We start from the raw sequence: 21,493 nt of genomic DNA, 5'->3' as shown, positions 1-21,493 counted from the left end.
TTGTTGCAGTTTAATATGAAGCATGACAAAATGTGGCAGCCTAAGGACACCTTGTCAAGCCTACTGTGCCCTTCCATGAAGGAAATACTCTGTTGATCAATGGCTGCTAATAGCAGTGGTTTTAACACAGATTTGTCAATTTGAAATATGTACATATGAGTGTGCATGCATTCTTTCATTACTGGTCACCCATTTTAAATCATGTTAGAAATGAAAAAGTGTTCCTTTGTGACAGTATTTTAAAAAGTGTCAAGTAAGGAGTTTGAAAAGTGTATTGCACTTTTTCTGTAGCTGTCTAGACAGAATTCTTAGAAAAGTTGTAACTGCAACTTCAGTGCTTTCTAAAGAAGAGCCATTCAACGTAGCAGCAGGCAACCACTGCCAATACCAGGAAGGGACAAGGTAGAGAAACAGAAGATAATAGAAGCCTTTGTGTCCATCCATATAGTGTGGAAACAACACTTTTCAAAAGCTGCCATGTTAGGACTTAAACAAGATCATTTGATGGGAATTTCAGAATTAAATGATTAATTATATTCTTTGAAAACAGTAACTTCAGCTATCTCTCAGCCTAGTGCAACCTGAGTAGACAAATGTCAATGCAGGGGAAGTGGCAGAGTGGGCTGTTGGCAGGGAAGAGGACTATGCAGCTTCCATCCAAAGGGACAGATGAGTTTAGAAAGAGGACAATATGATTTGCTGAATGAAGACCCACCCTGGGTCTTACTACCACTTATTCAGCTCTTGAGCACACCACTACAGGATCCTGACCAACAGCCCCCTCCTATCTTTTTGCCCTCCTTTGAGGAGTGAAGCAGGCAAGGGAAAGGGCAGCTGCAGATCATGGGAACAGATGGTTAGGGTTGGGTCAGGAGCAACCTTTGTCAAAATGCCTTTCTGCTTTGGTTGTTTACAGTAGTGGGAATAGAGATTGCAAAGTCTCTTCTGTTTCTCTAAGGGAAGAATATACTGTGCAGAATGAGCAGTTTGCTAAAAACAGAAAGCTGGTCAGGCGCTTAATCCTTATCACCCAGGCACCTCTGTCCTCCGTGTAAGCTGCATGCTAGGGCTCAGCCCGCTCTGTTGATACCTTAGGCTGAATGTCAGAAGAAGGAGTTGCATATATAAGGACTTCACCTTTCTGATCTATGATGACCAGTTGTAGGTCTGAATAAAGGCAGATTGAATAGAAGAACACATGCGCTTGTTATCAGCTCTCAACTGACAAGAGAATCACAATGTAGTAGATCTAAAAGCTATGCAATTTCTGCAGGGGGAAATATACCTATCACTAGATTTACTCACTAAAATAGATGGAGGTAAATCAGTGAATAACAAGAATAACTCTACATTTCAATGACTCATCACCCTAAAGCTGCTTCCCACTGCAGGAAAACAGCTTGAACTGCTCTTTCTTGGACTTTGACTGCTAGTTCTGACATTACAGAATTACTGTAAAAAGTAAGAACTAAATAAGGGTTTTGTTCAACAGTTTTTACACAGAAAAAATATCCCCCAAGTAGTGCATTGTTTCTATGTCTTTATGGTCATTACATTTTTGTAGCTGTAGCTCTATTATAGAAAATAAACTTATCTAAAAAGGATAGCAACAAAAGAGGATACCTCCCCTGAGTCTTGTAGTTACTCTATTCACTAACTTCTCATACATGTTATTTGGTGTATTTTTGTGTATTCTCTAGGAGCTGTCAATACAACTACAAAAATATACATGTTGCAAAAAAAACTAAATACAAGCAGACATGTGACTTGGAGGAAAATGCATTCTATATACTGGTAGCAGACAGAACTGGAGGCATTTTTACACATTTCTGCTGTCATACCTATCAAAGAGCAGGTATGCTCTGCCCTGGCATGCAAGATACTGCTCAATGAAATGGAAGCAAGATTAGAGCCACTGAACTGAGAAATAAACAAACAAGAAGGAAAGTGGCAACACAGCTCTGACAAGCATTTGGTGCCCAATACTAACTTCAAGGGATGATGCTCTTCCAACTCCACATACACTTTACAACATTGACATTGATTATAGTGATGGAAAAAACCTTTTAAAAAATAGCATATTTTTAAAAATAAATTGATGTGTTGATGAGCATGTAGAAACCAGATCTCCTAGTCTCATTTAAAGCAATTAAGAGGAATGACATTATTTCTGACCAAAAGCTTGCAATAATGCAAACCATGTAAAGAATAATTTTGAAAGGCTAATGTAGAAATTTACCTTGTCTTAAAAATTTAATTTAGATAATGGTACAGAATTTTGCAAGCTGATGAAGCCATTTATCTACAAGTTTTGCCACATGTATTTTATATGAAGCACATTCTGCTTCCGCTATGCTTACCCTAGTATGTAGAATATGTTTGACTAGCAAATGAAAAAGAGAATTTAAATGTTATCATCTGGGTATTACTTATTTCCCTATTCTGTAATCAGGTAATTCAATTTCTCGGCTGCTTAGAATGGGACCATTCGTGTTTTGCCATGAATGAGTTGCCTCTTAGGTCAAAGGCATATCTATGGTGTGACCATTGCTCGTAACAACATCCAAACTTCTATAAAATGGTGAACTTTCCCATACAAATGGGAAGCAGAAATAATCTGGGAGTATTTGGGATGGGCTGTTTTGTTTGTTGGCTGTCTGTCCCTACCCCTAAGGAACTTGAGAGAAAACAAAGGAACTTTTCTCTTTTATATTATGAATATTTTTACATGCAAGACCGTATCTTAAAGAAAGTTATACTCAGTATGAACAAACAACGTCTTAAAGCATCAAGCTTCATATTTTTTTTTATACCAGTAATTATGAAAGATTAGCCAGTATAACTGCAGTGCTACATACAAGTACCTGAGGAAGCTTTTCATTAGCAACTTGGCACATCCTGATATTAGTCTCAATACTGCAGCCCAGAATCTACTATGACCTGATTTATCTTGGCAGGGAGCACGGTGGCAGAGGTCTGCCCTGAAGGTTATTATCACACAGTAAGTGAACATGCACCAATTTTAAATTTTTTAATTGGAACTGCAAAGTGTGAAAGCTTTGTTCTGGCTCACATTATATCTCTTCATGCCAGCTTAAGGCTCAAAAGTCATAGGCAACCCCATTTTGGTGTTAACACATGTTCCTGCAGTAAAGAAAGGAATACTACCTTAGAGCTTATGCCAGTGTGTTATGCTTCTTTTCTTTTCTCTTGCTGTTCCCTGAGGTTCATGTTCTTTATTTAGCTACTGGGATAAGTGAAACAAATTTTTTTCTGCAGGCCAACCCTTGAGACACATGAATCACATTTTATGGGGCACTTTTTTTTAGGTGGTTTTTTTTGTTTGTTTGGTTGGTTGGTTGGGTTTTTTTGTTGGTTTGTGGTTTTTTTTTTTTGTGTGGTTTTGTGTTTTTGTATTTGTTTTTGGTTTGTTTTTTTTTTTTTTTTGGTACCACTGATAGATATTGTGAAGCTGTTATGGACATGAATTAATAAAATAATCTCACTGCAAAGGGAGCAGTTTAGAGGACAGAGCTGGTAAAGTACTGCAGTACTTTCTTCAGAAGCTGGTAATGAAATTATATTCAGGGGGAAGAATGAAAAAAGGGGTATTGCTGAGGCTTGCTGGTTCCCTGCAATCTACACTAGCTATTCTGGTCCCTGAGGCTGTCCAAGAACAAAATTATCCAGAAGCCAGAGATGATGGATCATATTATCTTTGATCAGTTGGTTTTGTTTGCCCCATTTAGCACTTCTGAATAATCACCATTTAGGTGATGAGAGAAATCTTCAGAAAAGGCATTTTACCATTCCCCATGCTTCTACATATATGTCTGTGGCAGGAGGTGAAAAACCACCAACAATCAGGATATTAGGAGCAGATTAGTAATAGCTATTAGTGATTGGTAACATGGTATGTTCTCTGAAATATCTGTTTCATGGGATCTTGCCTTCCCTTACCTCTGCCAGGGATGAACTGGTAGGGGTAGAGGATTTGTTGAATGGGAAACCCCAATAAATGCCACACATTCAGGCCCTCAGTTGCTGGTGAGATGAAGCGATGCACTCTGTGGGCTACTCACAGGAATCTCTTCTCACCCCACAAGACAAGGGTACAGGCTACTGACGAATGGAAAGGTGCCTCCTGAGGCACTCAGAAGCAAAGTTAGATGAGAATAGAAGGTGGAAAGTTTCAGATACCAGAGTTGAGTCTGTCTCATAGATATTTTTTGCTTGTAGCTTTTTCAGTACTGTAAAGATAGTAACTCGGTTCTAATTTGAAGTGATCAAGTTTGCTACATTTATCCTATTAGAAAAAAGTAAATACATCCCTTTTAAAAATATCAAACACTTCCCAAAGATGGCTAGGACACTCATTTCAACATTCTGCTTTGTAACTGATGTTACTCAGCAGGTGGTATTAAGACATTTCAATATCACTCCTCAGTATTTGTAAAAATTTGCAAAAATCATACATACCAATGCTTCCTTTCAGCATAATAACATTATGGAAAATATAACTGGTTTTCAGGATACCTTTGTTATTTCCACAGCCTTTCAGTTGTTCACACAAACATGATCCATACATTACTTTCAAACTTCTATTGAAATTAAGTAAAATTAAATTCAGCAATTCACTATTTTATAACCCTTTAAAAGGTATTATCAATGTTTTAATAGAAAGAGAATTTTATGGGGAAAGAGACAGATGTTATACATCAGGTGTTTGGGAAGAAAGCGTGTTTTGTGTTATTTACCATAATGTCTTTAAAGGTCTTTAAATAGCAATTTGAGTACAGTCATCTTAGCTAACTGTGAATACTCCTCGTTGGAGATAGATTAACAGATATCATATTAATGTTAAGGGTTCCTTGATGGGAAAAAAAAAAAAACAAAACAAACCACAAACAACCAACTGTCAATTTGTACTTCAGAGATACTTTTTCTGTGTTTTTTGTTATGCTGAAATAAAAGTGGGAGCTCCAGTGAGGATGAAAATTGTTAACTCTGTAAGCCCATGACTGTCTCCTAGAATTCAAGTTGCTGTCTTTCTATAACAAAGAAAAGAATTAGTGATTTCATAGGTAGATCTGAAACATTAAAATATAGTCCAAATGGCATTTATAGAGCTGTGACGTACTTGAGAGATGTGCTGCACTTCCGTTAAACTATGAATGCATGGACAAGGTGACCTAGCTGATTTAATCAACTAAAGAAGTTACTGATCTACAGACTGCTGGAAGCAAATACTGTGGGAAAACATTACTGCATGTTTGCTCGTGTCCATGCCTCCCTTGTCATCTCTTATTGGTCATTGCTGAAGACAGGCCACCTTACCATATGGACTGTTGGTTGATCTAATCCAATCCTGCTGTATGATCTTTTGATCTACCTGGATGTCTCCTCAAGGTCTCTGAAAGAAACAAACATGCTGGTTGTAAAATCCAAAAGCCCCTGAAATGGGTTATTATCACTTGGTTAAAAATATAGGAAATGAAGACTCTAAGGCCAACTTTCTAAGTGAATGAAGATCATCAATAGCCTCCCTCAGACATCTGTGCCAGGCATTGTTTAGGTCTTCACTAGCTGACTGACGGTGATAGGGTTTACTGGTGATCTTCAATTACTCAGGCAAAAAAGAGGAAAGCCAAATCAAGAAACGTTTTCAGAAGTATCTCAGAACAGCAACTTAACAGATACTAAAATAGTAAGTGAAATTCAACACTAATGAATAATATTACATGAGGCATACAGGAAAAACAGTCCAGGCTTCAATACTGAATTCCAAAATCTTACAACTTGAGAAGTTATAATGTATACATTTATGAAGTCTTCACATAATTGCTCCATAACAGTCAAAATTAAATCATGTTAGGAATTTTTAAGAAAGGAACAGAGTGGAATAAAAATCCCAAAAGAGGTAATTACAGCACTGTATATAATTATAATATCCCTACATCTTGAGTATTATCTGGTGTTCTGATCCCCTGGCTCAAAAAATATTGGAAAGCTCTAGAAAACCAACACAGAAAGGCAAGAAAGCTTCCTTGCACCAGAGGCAGGGAACAGGCTTGCAGAAAGGTATGAGACTGAGATTTATAAATTATGAGCGGAATAGAGAAAAATTCTATGGGACTGTTATGTTACCCCTCTATCAGTATCAATGGAAATGTCTCAGGCCCAAGGAAAAGAAACGAACTCCCCATCTCCCAAAAACTTTACATGTTTTCAATAAAACATGTTTAAAGAGTTGAAACAAGGTGTTCAGGGTGGCCAAAAAATTGTGTGGGTTAACAATATAATTGGGCAAATTAACTAAAGCCAGCCAAGGCAAATGATTACAAGAGACCATAGCCCTGCTTGGAAAGTTCTTGAAATAGAAATTGGTAGAGGCTGGGAAAGGATGCTTGTTAGCCCTAAACATGTACCATCAGAAACAGGATAGAGGTCTGGACTAAATTTTGGGTTGACCTAGTACAGTCATTCATATGATTCAAGATGTAATAAAGAGTAACAATGCAGTGCCCCTCATTCTGACAGATTTGGGATGCTGCTGTCAGAAGACTGGAAAAGCAGATCCTTGATACAATGGCAGCTGAATTCTTGCCCAGTGGGGTTGCATGCATTTTGACAGCAACATCACTGTATCAACATATCAACCTTTCTCTTGGATAGACTCATTAGTGCTGAGTAGTCAAGATGTTCTCTACACAGGAAAAAAACATCAGTCACTTGAGATCTCACAGCTTTCCACCTGCAGTATGAGAACTCACATTTTTAATATGCAATAATTGCAGGCTTTTTGCTGTCTCTGTAGCTAAAAGTCCTGAACAAAGGACCTTTCCCAGTTTGTAGGGAATAGAGATAATCCTACAGACTGCTTGCATGTCACCCTTTTTTCCCCTCTTTCTTTGTAATTGCCATCTCCAAAGTTAACTATATTTACTTGGTTTTCAAAATTATATCAGTAGGTGTTTTCATTCATGTCAAAAATAAAAGGCTACTGTGTTTCAATATATGTGTTTAGCATTAGTCAGACATTACTGCTGGCAGAATAGTCACTTGCTGATTTCTAATACTTATGTCCTAATACCAAAGAAACAACAGTTAGAGTGGAACCAAACAACTAAAATCAAGAAATGAACAGCTTGATTAACAGCTAAACACCTCACTGGAACTCTGAAGATATGGCATGTAATATTTATGGATTTAACATTGTGGAGTAATTTAGGTAACCGATACTTAGAAAAATAGAACCAGGTTACAAAGCACATATTATAAATCAAAGATTGATTCTACTTGACATAAGCCCATAAAGAGCCAAAGTAATGGTGCAGTTAAATCTTGATGGAATAAAATGTGTCCTTCCTGTATTCCTATTTATTTTGTTCTTTTCTTGTTCATGAGTAGAGAATAATTAGTTGCTCTGGGGTTTTATTCATTCTTTTAATTTTTTAGTTTGGGTTTTTTTTTTTGGGGGTTTTTTTTTGTTATGAACTGAACTTTAAGGGCTTTGTCCTGTTGTCATTTTTGTGCAGCAATTAATTCATGGTATCTAACACGCAGCTCTGAAAAGAGGCTGGCATCCTTGATGAATCAAGGAAAAAGGACATAATTCAGAATTATGTCTTGGACTACCACTAGCTTCTGAAGTCTTCTAATTGCAACAGACTGCAATTAATATAATTGACATAATTCCTTTCATAGAAAGAGATGTCCCTTTAGGAACTGTGGGCTTAATTCAGCCTCAGATGAAACTTATTCCTGTGATACTACAGCCACTCCAAGAACTCTGTTGGCTTGGAGTTACAGTTTCCAATTGAAATAAGAAGGTCTCCGTTTATTTTAACTTTCAGCAACTTTTGCCTTCCCTTTTTCCTATAACCACTATCTTCCACTGAAGTATGTGTGGGTGAATGATCCAATACCAAAATTATACCCCTTTCTGAAGCTTTCTTACCACAGAGAATAGTCCAGTTATTGCTGTTGCCTTCCACAAGTCACAGCTGCTTGTAAATGCGTGATCAACCACCTATCAGAAACTGGCAGGCTATAAAGAGAATAGCTTCAGAGTAGGTACTTTCTCCAACTGAGGTTCACCTGTTTGGACTACAGGACTGCTGAAGCAAAGGCAGTATTACCTGTCAATACAGATGGAATCGTATTGGACTTCCAAGATGTAAAAAAAAAAAAAAAAAGTCGTTGTGGGATTTCTCCTAAAGGGTTATGAGATTTTGTGTGCTGGTATTCTCAGGTAAAGTGGGTTACAAACTTTGTAAGATTTTCTTTCTTGTCTGTGTATATTTGCCATCTGTTTCCTAGCAAGTTAAACTGTAAGCAAAATGGACCACTGACTGGGGAATGGGGTACAGCTTCTTCATTTAAGCACCTGCCTTAGAAAAAAAATGTAATTTGACTTTATGTGTTAGTCAAGTGTTTGCTTTTTTGTGGAACTCTTATATACAGCCTGGGCTCTATTAAACCAATTTTCTTATTCATATATACATGTTTGTACTCACCTTTATATACCAGGAGTCAATCGTTCACAAAATGGCTTTAGTGCTGCAGAGACAATTTATGTTAACTGAGCAACTGGCAGTTGTTCAGCAAACTATGTATCTAATAATAATGTTCAGATTGGGTGAAGAACTTTGCTTATAGTGGGCTCTGGCAGCACTGGTGGATTTGAGGCTTAAGAACACATATGTTTTTTAAATGCATGGAAAGAATGGCAACGAAAGTAGATATAGTCTTTGTCACTCGTTGCATGGGCAACTTAAATTGATATTATCTATAGTAAACCACTATGGTCTCTAAGTCACTTTGGAATAAGGCCTATGTGAAAGGAAGACTAAGTATTTCTGTTTTTTTCCTATGTCTGACGGAAGTTTTTAATTTCCATCTTCAAGCTCAGCTTGCTGACAGAAACTTGTACACCCCTGTCTGAGCTAGAGCTGGGTCTGCAGCTGTGCTGCTCCACACACCTATACAGTCCAAGATGATTAAAAGCAGGTTAAAGGAGCTGAAAAAATGAAAAAGACACTGAGCATTGCATTGAGCTGCTGGCAGCCATGGTGCCACTGCTTTCTTTCTGTCTTATGCAGCTGGAAGCAAGTTTGGACTTGTTTCTGTTTGCTACAGCAGCTACCTCTATGATGCAGGCAAACAATGCAAAATTGCTTCTGGAATATGCTGAGCTGGTGAACAACCATTATAGAAAATGAACAAAAATTGGATATAATGCCCAAATACTTGTCCTTTGTTTTTAAATGCTTTCAGTGATAACTTCACCTGTGAGAGCTCACACTTGTAAAACTGACTTGCTGAGGGACATTTATTGCAGTCCTTGCCAGGCAAAAGCACCTAAGCTAAAAACAAAGCCTGACTTGCTATCTTGGTCATAGGCACATGTTATTGACCATGCCAGCAAGCAGACTTTTAAGTGTTGAAATCATGCAGACAATATTTGCCTGTAAAAACTCTTGTGCTGTATTCAGAGTGTTTCTTACTTGCCAAGCTCCAAGAATATATAACAGAATAAAAATAATGGAGACAAGGACACAGTATTTTCTTGACTAGGGCCATGGTTGATGCTTGCAGTTGGAAGGAGCTTGTGATTACATTTTGAGTGCAGAGAAGAGGTAGCTGTATTCCTCAGGTGGCTTTCTCCATACTATCTTATCTGCCTTTTCTTTTTTTATTTGTTTTAATTGTGACCCTAACACAAGAAGATGTGAGAGAGAAAGCCAATAACTGTGCAATAAAAAAAAAATACAAAAATCTCTAAACTCTCTAAGCTTACATACATTCCTCTATGTACATAACACTGCCACAGATGTCATGATGTTACCATGCGGCTTATTTACATGGAAAAAATTACTTTAATTGGGCTATACTGTTACAGTGAAGTTAGCATGTCAATAAATGTTCCTATATAGGCACTATTTTCCAGTAATCAGAGTTTTCTATTTCTAGCTCAGTTTGATGAGAAATGGCTTAAACAGAATCAGAAATTAAGTTCTACACATACTTCTGACAGGGAAATTTTACCAGCATAGCTAACATAGGGGACTTCAAGATGGAATAATCTTTCTCAGTACTTGTTTCTCACTTTTGAAGTGAAGGTAATATGAGGATGCAGCCACCTGATTGAGAAGTGCAATGCCAGGAAGCAGCAAGACCTGGCTGCTATGTGAGGCAAAGGGAGCCAAGTATGCCAGCCAGAATGGCAGTACCTTTCTTTATGAGGAACACAGTCCTGCAGCAAGTGAGTGAGGTGAACAAGCAGGTGTCCTGGCAGTGACCAGGGTCATCTACTACCTGGTGGTCTTTAATTAAGGAAGTTCATAATGATGGGGCAAGACTGAATCGGAGTTGGGAATTAAAATATGTGAGTCAGGATCAGTAAAGCAGATGGCAGGGCACAAAAATACCTGATGTGGCTAATGTGAGGCCAAGGACAAGTGCCTGAGCTTAACAGTGGGTTGGAGAAGATGTTTTTGATGACAGTTGTCTTAGAAAAAAATAAAAATTTATCCTGATCATTTTAGTGGCAAGCAAAGCAGCCAAAGTCTTTGCTCTTTCCGTGACAATGGAATAGACGTGACAACATGTATATTTCTCCATGTAGGAAATACTGACCATTTGGAGTGGAAATACCAAATATTTTCTGTTTGGGCATTTTTTCCATCATATGTCATCCTTCAAGTGTCCCCTGCTTTTATTTATTCTTACCTCCTGGCTGCAGTTGAATGCACTTCAGCTGAGTTTGTTAACTGAAGGGGAGAGCTGGGGATGTGTGTGAGCTCATACTGGGCAACAGCATGAAGGGGAGGAAAATAAGAGCCAGGGATTGTTTCAGGCAGCAGTGAATCGCAAGCTCCCACTGCTTGGAGCTACCCTGATGATGCAAGGCAGTTGTAAATCCAGTATATTCAGTCTGCTAGCTGCGCATCTGGCACAACATAACAAAAAAAGAAACCAGAGAGCACAAATGAATCTGACCCCCAGAGCTAAAATTAGCTGTTAGTTTACTCCTAATATTTTGAGAAAGCCTTCCAGTAGCATTTTCTCTAGGATTATTTTTCTGCTCTTGTCTGAATGCCTTCATGCAAGAAACTAAGTGCTTTCTCAGAAAGGTCTAGTTGAAGACTACATGCCACCAATATTTCATATTTGAGAGGTGTGACTGTCATGATCATTTTGAAATCTTACACTTACTATCATGGATGTAGGAGAGAAGGGATTAGGGAAAACAGACTTGAAAATCCATTTAGTCTAAATCCACAATTTGAACAATGGTAATTGCATGGGTCATTCATATAACCCATGTAAAGTGGGAAAAGAGTTCCCTCAGTGTTCCTTCCACAACTTAAATTGGTTTTTCTTTCTCAAGCTCAGTAACCTAAAACTGCAATTAAATGCTTTGCACTGTGTGTATTGGGTGAGGTGTTGGCAGCAGGGGGGTCTGCAGAGACCTCTGAGACCAGGAGTTGCCTTGTGCTGGTCCCAGGCAGCTCTGCAGGAGGACCCATGCAGCCACCACTGAGTACCTCAGTGATGCTGGTGGCATCTTGCAAGTGTACTCAAGAAAGGGAGAAAACTTGCCTATACAGTGAGGGCAGAGAGAAAAAAAAAAAAAAGTGTGACAAACAGCCCTTCAGTACTCAGGTGTGAGAAGGATGAGGGATTGCACTGCAGTCCATGCAGAGACCACAGCGGAGCAGATGCCCTTGCTGCAGTGCACAGAGGACCTGTGCTGGAGTGTGTCTTGCAGGAAGCTGTAGCCCATGGAAAGGATCCATGCTGAAGCAGGGGAAAACAGCAGCAGAGAGGGGCTGTTATAGACTGGCCACGTTCCCTTGCCCTGCTTGGGGATGAGAAGGAGAAAGAGGAGTTGGGAATGAAGCTAAGGCTGGGATGAAGAGAGTTATGAGAATGATGTTTTAGTTTGTCTTTGTTTCTCACCACTGAAATGCTTAATTAGCAATTAGTTAAATTAATTTCCCCCAGGTTGAGTCTGTTTTGACTGTGAAACTAATTGGTAACTGATCTCCCTATCTCAGCCCTCAAGCCTTTTCATTTTATTTCTCCCACACACCTGATCCTGTTGAGGAGGGGGAATGAGTCAGTGGCTGGCCAAGGTCAACCCGTGTTTAAGGAGTAACTGTATTGTAAATAATTAAGACTTCTCTTAATGTGGTTTGTACCTGGAAATCTACATAGTGATTTAAAAAAATATATTTTTTTACTGTTTTTTTTTAAATGGGTTTTTGTGAAGAGAAATCAGTTTTATATGTTTGAAAATAAACTTTGATAGAATTTAGAAGACTATAACAGTTTCAAAAGAGTTTATGCACCTAGGAAGCTTATCACATCTTCAGTCTTCAGTGGCTAAGGATCTGATTCTCTTCTTCTAACATCAGTTTCCCATCACTGAAGTGCCACTCCTGTTATAGAAGATGCTTGTCTTGTAAGTGGATATGAAGATGGAAGATAAAGGGAACGTTATGTTTTGCATCTAAAGAAGAAAGGTTGCCAAGTGTAAAAAATCAAAGTGTCAGGAAAATGTCCCCTGAGGTCTTTAAGAATGAATCATGAGATTGTAACAAATATGTATTTGCAAGGGTTAATATATGTCAAATAATATAAAATCCCCTCCTTCTGCCACTTTAGCCTCCCTAAGAGGCCTGTGAGGACTTTGTTTTGGAAAGCTGCTTGTGCTCTTGTCTTCTGCTTTTCCAAAGTACAAGTATTTAAATTACTGTTTCTACAGAATTGTTCTTTCGTTTGCTGTGCAACACTTGCATGAAGCAGAGGTCTACATAATTCTAGATATGAAAAGGCACTAGCTCTGAAAAGAACACCTGAGGCTGGCAGATCATTTGAGCTGACAGCATGGTGTAGCAGATGTCTCTAACTATATTTCTTAAATACTTGCGCTATGAAGCCAGCAGTTGTTGATATATAACAGATGTTTATATTGTGTATTGTGGATAAGATCTTTAGGTGAGAAAATAAGAAGAGAAGGAAAGCTGAGAAATATTTTTTTCCCATCCTTATCCTTATTTTAAGTCATCATTGTATTTCCTGAGTGAAAAGCAAGGCAGTTCAGGAAATTCCATGCTGTGATGACAAGTTTTGATCAAGAAACCACCCAACCACTTTAATCATCAGTTGAAGACTTTGAAAAGGCTGTATAGCTGTCCACTATATGTAAAAGTTCACTTTAATTCTTCTTGTCACTGTGCATGACTCATTTACAACCCTTTTTGTGACTAATCCATAATGGTTCTTGACCTTAATTTTTTCCCCAGTGACTTTCACTGGTTTTCTGATTCTATTTTCCTGATTCTGTAAGGGTTACCTGTGCTGAAGTCTGAATGGTGGCTCCTGAAGTTACTTTGCAGAACTGAAGTTTTTACGTCATGCTGTGCCAGACAGCCTAGTGGACTAAAAATGTTAGTAATCTAAATATAATGAAGGGACATTCATGACTCCCTTCCTTCGTGGTATTTCTTGCACCATGATTATGTGCATGCTTATCTGCAACAGACAGGCTATCAATTTAAAAAATGCTTCATGGTGTAATTGTCAAATATTGCAGTATGGTATGGCAAAGGTTTGAAAGACCACCAGTTAAGGTTCACTATAGATTAAACATGCATGCTTTCTAACACATGCTGAAGGGCTTGTGGAAAACAGGTCTATCTTCTTTCATAGAAGGACACCAGAGAATGTGTGATATTTCTTTTACTGTGAAACACCAAGTCAAAAGGGATTCTAATTTAAAGCATACATAAATGTAAATTCCTGCTTCTCGGTGATCCTGATAGATATGTGCTTTGATGTTTGGAGCTAGCTGGCTTTGCAAGCCACGTGTATGGGAAAAAAAAAAAATTGCTGTTAGACCTAAAGCAGGATGCATGTGAAATATGTGATTGCTTCTTGGATGTTACAGTTGGGGGGCAGCATAACTCTGTCCATAAATGAAATACATACATGAGACCCCATTTCTAGATAATACCTTCTTACTTTCTCAGCATGTCCAATCTTAGATTGGTCTGTCTTGTACTGTCTTGTTAACTGGTACTTTGTAGTGTTTTCCACCTTTGAACTACCAAGTCAAAGAAAGCTCTTTTAGAAAAAGATGAAATCATTGCTTTTTCAAAATGTGACTCCAGTACAAACTGTAAAATCCTTTTTGCCAGAGACTTCTCTTGTTCCTTTCAGAAGGGTGATATTAAAGTGAATGCTGAATGCTCTTACAATTTATTAGCACATCCAAGAAAAAGAGTTGTTCCTATTTTTAAGATATATCACTGCAGTATGACTAGACTCCAGTTTTTGTAGCAGTTGTGAGTAGTGTTTGGCTTGTAAAGAGAGCTAGAAATAGATGAGACGTCTCACTGGCACCTGACCATGGCCTGCAAACTTTACAGGAATAGAGGGACTCTGGTATTGCAGCATCCGACTCCTGTAGGACCAACAAACAAGTTTCAGAATATAAGCAGTTGTAATTTAAGATATGAGGAAAGATATTTTTAATCAAGATAATGCTTAATATCTGAAAGCAGGGCAGATATCAAACACTGGCTTACAAATGAAGAAACACTGCACATAAAACTTGTAGAAAGTTAATGTTTGAGCTGAAATGTTAGTTAAACTCACTCAAAGAGAAGTTATAACATTTTCTATATAGCAGATATTGGAGCATGCCATTTTGCTGATGTTAGACTTTATTAGCTTTTTGGGACTGTGAGAGTCATGCTGTTGTAGAAAAACATGCTTAAACCCCAATATCTTACATTTTATTCAATCTTTTCCCCTAATTTAAGAAGAAAAAAAGAGCTATTACTTATCTGAACAAGAGCTGACTTTTCATTAGAATAAGGCTGAATATTCAGAAAACCAAGGGTTAAAGGTATCACAGAATCACAGAATCCCAAGGATTGGAAGGGACCTCAAAAGATCATCTAGTCCAACCATCCTACAAGAGCAGGGTAACCTAGAATACGTCACACGGGAACTCGTCCAGGTGGGCCTTGAATATCTCCAACGTAGGAGACTCCGCAACCCCCCTGGGCAACCTGTTCCAGTGCTCTGTCACTCTCACAGTAAAGAAGTTTTTCCTGATGTTCACATGGAACCTCCTATGCTCCAGTTTACACCCATTGCCCCTTGTCCTATCACTGGACATCACTGAAAAAAACCTAGCTCCATCATCCTGACACTCACCCTTTACATATTTGTAAACACTGATGAGGTCACCCCTCAGTCTCCTTTCTCCAAGCTAAAGAGACCCAGCTCCCTCAGCCTCTCCTCATAAGGGAGATGTTCCACTCCCTTAATCATCTTTGTGGCTCTGCGCTGGACTCTTTCAAGCAATTCCCTGTCCTTCTTGAACTGAGGGGCCCAGAACTGGACACAATATTCCAGATGCGGCCTCACCAAGGCAGAATAGAGGGGGAGGAGAACCTCTCTTGACCTACTAACCACACCCTTTCTAATACACCCTAGGATGCCATTGGCCTTCTTGGCCACAAAGGCACATTGCTGGCTCATGGTCATCCTCCTATCCACCAGGACCCCCAGGTCCCTTTCCCCTTCACTACTTTCCAGCAGGTCAACCCCCAACCTGTACTGGTACATGGGGTTGTTCTTCCCCAGATGCAAGACTCTACACTTGCCCTTGTTGAATTTCATCAAGTTTCTCCCCGCCCAACTCTCCAGCCTGTCCAGGTCTCGCTGAATGGCAGCACAGCCTTCTGGTGTGTCAGCCACTCCTCCCAGTTTAGTGTCATCAGCAAACTTGCTGAGGGTACACTCAGTTCCCTCATCCAGGTCGTTGATGAAAATATTAAACAGCACTGGTCCCAGCACCGACCCCTGAGGGACTCCACTAGTCACAGACCTCCAGCTAGATTCTGCCCCATTGACCACAACTCTCTGCCTTCTTCCTTTCAACCAGCTCTTGATCCACCTCACTACCTGATCGTCAAGCCCACACTTCCTTAGCTTATCTATGAGGATGCTGTGGGAGACAGTATCAAATGCCCTACTGAAATCAAGAAAAACCACATCTACCGCTCTACCATCATCCATCCACCTAGTTACTTCCTCATAGAAGGCTATAAGGTTGGTCAAACATGACTTCCCCTTGGTAAAACCATGTTGGCTGCTCTTAATGACCCCCTCATCCTTGATATGTCTAGAGATGGTGTCAAGAATAAGTTGTTCCATCACCTTTCCAGGGATGGAGGTAAGGCTGACCAGTCTATAATTACCCTGGTCCACCTTCTTCCCTTTCTTATAGACTGGCGTGACACTTACCATCCTCCAATCCTCAGGCACCTCTCCCGTTTCCCATGACTTACCAAAGATGATGGAGAGTGGCTGAGCAGTGACCTCCGCCAGCTCCCTCAGCACCTGTGGGTGTATTCCATCCGGACCCATCGACTTATAGATGTCCAGATTGCTTAACTGATCCCTAACCCAATCCTCATCTACCAAAGCAAACTCCTCCTTTGTCCTGACTCCTTCTGGGGCTACAGGAATCTTGGGCCCCTGGGGAGAGTCTGCAGGAGTAAAGACAGAGGCAAAGAAGGCATTCAGCACCTCTGCCTTCTTTAAATCCTCTGTCTCCAGGGCACCCACCTCGTTCAACAGTGAGCCAAAGCATTACAAATGGTGAGCTGGGATAGCTCTGAAAGGTTTAGGAAACTTTAAGCTCTTTTTTTAAAGAGCAGAACACTAAACAAATCTTTTTTTTCTTCTCCTGCCTTGTTGAGAAAAATCGATTTTATTAAATAAACTCTCCACACGCCTGTGTTTTAATACGATATATGCAAAACATAAATGACCATCCCGTTCCACAGATGTATAAGATCAGTATACAGCATTTCTAAATGCTGAGGGCATCAACAAACTTGAAGTACCCTCAAGCAGCAGTTCACAACAGATTCTTGAACATACACACTAAGGAAAAATTTTGTGCCTAAAATACATCAGCCTGTGAGGGTCCTCTTCAGAATACTTATGAATGTCCTAAAAGTGTCTAGCTAATACACAGTGTAACTCATTTATCAGTGAAAAAATGCAGGTTTAGAAGAAATAAATTTTATTTAATAATATGGTACTTCTCCATTAGGGCTTGCTGTGTAACTGTTCAACAATGAGCTGAGTGAAACACTCAAGAAAAGGAATTATTAACTGCAACTACATGACAATCTTCCTCTGTATAATATCAACTATACATGGTCAATATCCTTGGCAGGGTCATCAAAACAATCCTTCAGGACATGAATGGAAGCAGCAGAAGTTTTTGAAACACCATCTCAGATACAGAACTATAGGAACATCTACAGGCATTTAATAAACGGATTTTTGCTGTGGGCTTTTTTCTTCATTCATGGAAGATGCACAAATCAGATAGTTGCAACTTAAGTTGTTCAGAAGTGGTGCTCTAGGGGTATCTAACAAACATCAGTGGATTACCTGCTATACTAACTGAATAAAAGTATACGATAATTCAAAATTAACACTGAGTCAGGCTTTAGAAGCTTTTGTCTAGCACTGGAATGTCTCTTTTAGCTACATGTAATAAAAAGGGATAGTCTTTATCTGATATGCAACTTTTTTAAAACTTATTAAGTAGCTGGAATAAGTTTCTATTCAGACGCCAAAGCTCTGCCACCACCCTGTGAAACCCAGTTGGCTATGTTTCTGTGGAGAAAGTGGGAGATATTTGTTGCTGTATATAGACTTCAAACTTTCTGTGATAGTATCCTGCTTGAATGAATAGCATTAAGTCTGAGAAAGTGCAAAAAGAAGCTAAATAATGCTATAGGTAATGCTCTTAAGACAAAAAAAATAAAAGATCCAATAGGATTACTATTTGAAATGGAGCTATATATTTGGTTCACTCTCAGCTAGAGTGGTTTATTTATTCCTAGCTTATTTTTGGGGAAAATAAGGAATATGCTAAACTAATAGTTTCCAAAACTTGAAATGAGGGATTTCTTTGGGAAGCAGCTTCTTACACATTGCCAGTGTGTATTGACAGAAATTCAAGACTCACGGATAACAACAGACCAACCTGCTTCCTCCAGAGTAAGTGGGCAGCTAACTGGGCAGGTATGGGAAGAGCAATTAGAATTTAGGTCAACAATATGTTTATTAATCTTTATTGATTTTTTTCATCCTTTTTTTCTGTGAGCTTTGCAACTGTAGATGGAAGAATAAAGCTTTGAAGGTGATGTTTGAATTACTTCAATTAGCTTGCCCTTCAAATATCTCTCTGCAGTCAATGGGTTTGTGGGTGTCAAACTAAACTGGTCCTCTTCTCAACTTCTCAAGACAGAACTGGAGCTGTTTTCAAGAAACACAGTTCCACAATGGTTAAGTTGCATGATCCTGTTCAGATGGGTGGAGATGGAGCCTCATCAAAGGGGTATACACAGAAGTATTTTGAAAGGCTATGAAGCTTACTCTGTCTTGGCCTGTGAAAAGTACATAGTTTGAGGTAAAGATGCTAAGTGTTCTTATCATCTAAGTGATATCTTTCCTAAAAAAAGAAAAAAAAATCTAGAGAAGAAACAGTGAAGAAAGAATCATTAAAGTCCTTTAATTAGATAGTGAATTAGAGGAAGAAGAGATACTGTGTGGGTATCTTAAGTTTCACTGTCTACTCCTGACTGTTCTTTCCTCAGTAAATTTTAACCTTTCTGTGACTTTATGCCCTTCCTTTGTGCCTTCACAAGCACAAAGAAGGCAAGAAGAAGGATCTGGAAAAGTATGTTTACCTCAGTCTGTGGGAACGTTAATGAACAAATACTCCTCAAAGATTTTCAAACACATAAAAAACAATTCAAGTTTGGAAACTATAAGTGTTAATTTTCCAAGGGAAAATTGTACCTAGCTGACCTGGGTATTGACAAGTTGCCTGTCTGTGTGGCCAAGTGGAGGACAACAAATGTTTATCTTGGCTTTAATAAAGGCTTTGGTGTGATGGCTTACAGCATAGCCAAAGTTATGAGATATGAACTTGGAAAGTAGATTGTTAGGGGGGGCTCTGAAATTGCTTGGGCAATTGGGCTCAAAGAGTAACGGCCAGCAGTGCAAAGTCCAGCTGGCAGCCTGATACTAGTGGCATTCCTTAGGGACTGATATTGGTCCAATTCAGTTTAACATCTCTTAATGACCTGAATGATGGGACAGAGTGTATTCTGGGCAAATTCACGAGTAATAGCAAGCTGGAAGAAATGGATGATGCCCTGTGGGGCAGGGATGCTATTCAGAGGGACCTCAGCAGGCCTACGACGTGAGTCAGCTAAAGCCTCATGAAGTTCAGATAAGCCAAATGTGAAGTCCTGCTTCTGGGATGGGATAACACTGTGCAGTAGTATAGCCTAGGTGCTGATGGGCTGGGAAACAACTGCAGAACATCTGGGTCCTAGTGGACAAGTTGAACATGGGACAGCAGTGTGCCTTGCAGAAGAGTGTGGTCAGCTGCAAAGTGGGCTGTGTTGCAAAGAGTGTAGCCAAAAAGTCCAGGAAAGAAGTTCTTCCTCTGTATTTGACACTCGTGAAACCACACATGGGGTACTACACCCAGGTTTGGATTTTCAGTGAGGGAGGGCACAAACACAGTAGAGTGAGTTGAGCAGAGGCATACAAGATGGCCAGGGGGTTGGAGCACAGGATGTGTGAGAAGATACTGGGACAGCTGGGTCTGTCCAGGTTGAAGAAAAGAAAGCTTGTGTGGGACTTTACTGGTGTCTACAATTGCCTGATTAAAAGATACATCACAGTATCAGACTCTGATGTACACAACAGTAGTATGAAAGGCACTGGACATAAGTCAGAACACAGGAAAGTCCAGTAATGCAAAGATGAATAAAAAAATTACCAGCAGGGAATTAAACAGTGTCAAAAGTATCCTGGGCTTTGGAACCTCTATCCTTGGAGATATCCAAAACTTACTGTGCACAGCCCTCAGGAACCTGTGGCAAATGGGCCTGCTTTGAGGAGGAGGAGTTTGGACTAAAGCCCTTGGCAGGTATCTTCCTATCTCCACGTCTGTTTCCATGATTCTGTATTTACATATGCTGTCTTTAGATTAGAATTGTACATTTTGAAAAGGTTTTATTAGTATTTTATACATTTAAATACATATAAAGTTTAAGTTGTTATATGTGGAAATTAATATATATTGGTGTATAAAATGGGACAAGATGAAAATATTTTGAGGTTTTAAAATGGCTTTAGGAGAGACTTTGTTTAGTTAAGAAGTACTGCAGCTCAAGACAGCTGCTGTCTTTAACATCATAATGGCTGACTCACAATTTACCCCACTAAACTTTATAACAGAATATTGATTTCTTAAAAAAATAAAATTGATACTGATTTTGAATCCTGAGATAGCAGTGTTTCTATGATTTCCTTCTGAATAGTGCTATGGTTTTCAATATGTTTGAGAAATACTTCACTGTATTTCAGAAGTTTGTATAGCTAATGTGTGGGAAGCTTCACACATAAGCTGCTTCATGAAAAAGTAAAGAACCCAAAACTGAAGAACACTTTGAAAATATGAACATCCTATATGCTTGCCTGGAGGTCAATAAGGGAGAAGAGTGGCTAGAGAAGAGATAGATAAGAAAAACAACCCAAATCCAGAAGTGTTTACTTCTACCACTGCCTGAAAAGTCATGGAAATTGCTACTCTTCTTTACCAGAAAAGTCTGGTAAATGCTACTACTACTTGACTAAGGGGTAGTATTGTTATTGTGGCTGAATAGAAGATCATTTTTTAGCATTATAAATGACTTCTACTACAAGAAAGTAGTATTTGCAGTGGTTGTTATAAAATCCCTAAAAATATCTAACCTTGAAACAAGGAAGAAATATGTAATAATGTCCTTGGGTGAGACCTGCCTAATTTTAAGCTGATGAAGGCAACTGCTCAGCACAGCTGCATAGAAAACTCTGTTTTGAAAGTCAGTGTTGTTTTGCATTTGGAAAGAGTTTGAATACTGTGGCATAGCCCACAACAGCCATTAGCTAGGGAGCTCACCTAGGCAGTGTAGCTTCAAGGCCCCCTCTAGAGTCAAGCAGAAGACAAGACTTCAAACAGGATCTCTCACTTTCCAGATAAAGTGGAGTTAAATTTCTGTCCTTTGTATGAATCACAAATTCCATCCTAAACCCAAGGAGGCTTCCTATTGACTCTGTTGCTGGTATACTGTGTGGTATGTTGTGCTACTTCTAAAAATTATTACTGTTTTGATAGCATTTTTCATGGGATTTTTTTTTTTTTTTTCCACCAAGTAGTTGGAAGGGGGGAATATCAAGAGAAGAATTAGACTACCTTAAAGACAGACAGACTGACCACATTAAAGGCAGACTACTAAATCCAGCAGAACATGACAGCAAATACCCTAATGTCTACTGAAACAGATATATGGTGGGAGAGACCATTAACCTTGTCTTAAGA

At 39.1% G+C, this 21,493-nt stretch overlaps 1 long non-coding RNA gene across 1 annotated transcript; it reads left to right on the top strand.

The window, feature by feature from the left end:
- The first annotated feature begins 8,066 nt into the window (after positions 1 to 8,066).
- Positions 8,067 to 18,268, top strand: LOC133207656 (uncharacterized). The gene is made up of 2 exons (XR_009724112.1): positions 8,067 to 8,179; positions 17,150 to 18,268. It is a non-coding gene; the product is annotated as an uncharacterized LOC133207656 (long non-coding RNA).
- Positions 18,269 to 21,493: the final 3,225 nt, after the last annotated feature.

Source organism: Neopsephotus bourkii, unplaced genomic scaffold, assembly GCF_033783945.1.
Source record: "Neopsephotus bourkii isolate Nb327-2 ecotype Australia unplaced genomic scaffold, CSIRO-AGI_Nbou_v1 NB_234, whole genome shotgun sequence".
NCBI lineage: Eukaryota > Metazoa > Chordata > Aves > Psittaciformes > Psittacidae > Neopsephotus > Neopsephotus bourkii.
This window is presented reverse-complemented; position numbering and strand designations above follow the sequence as displayed.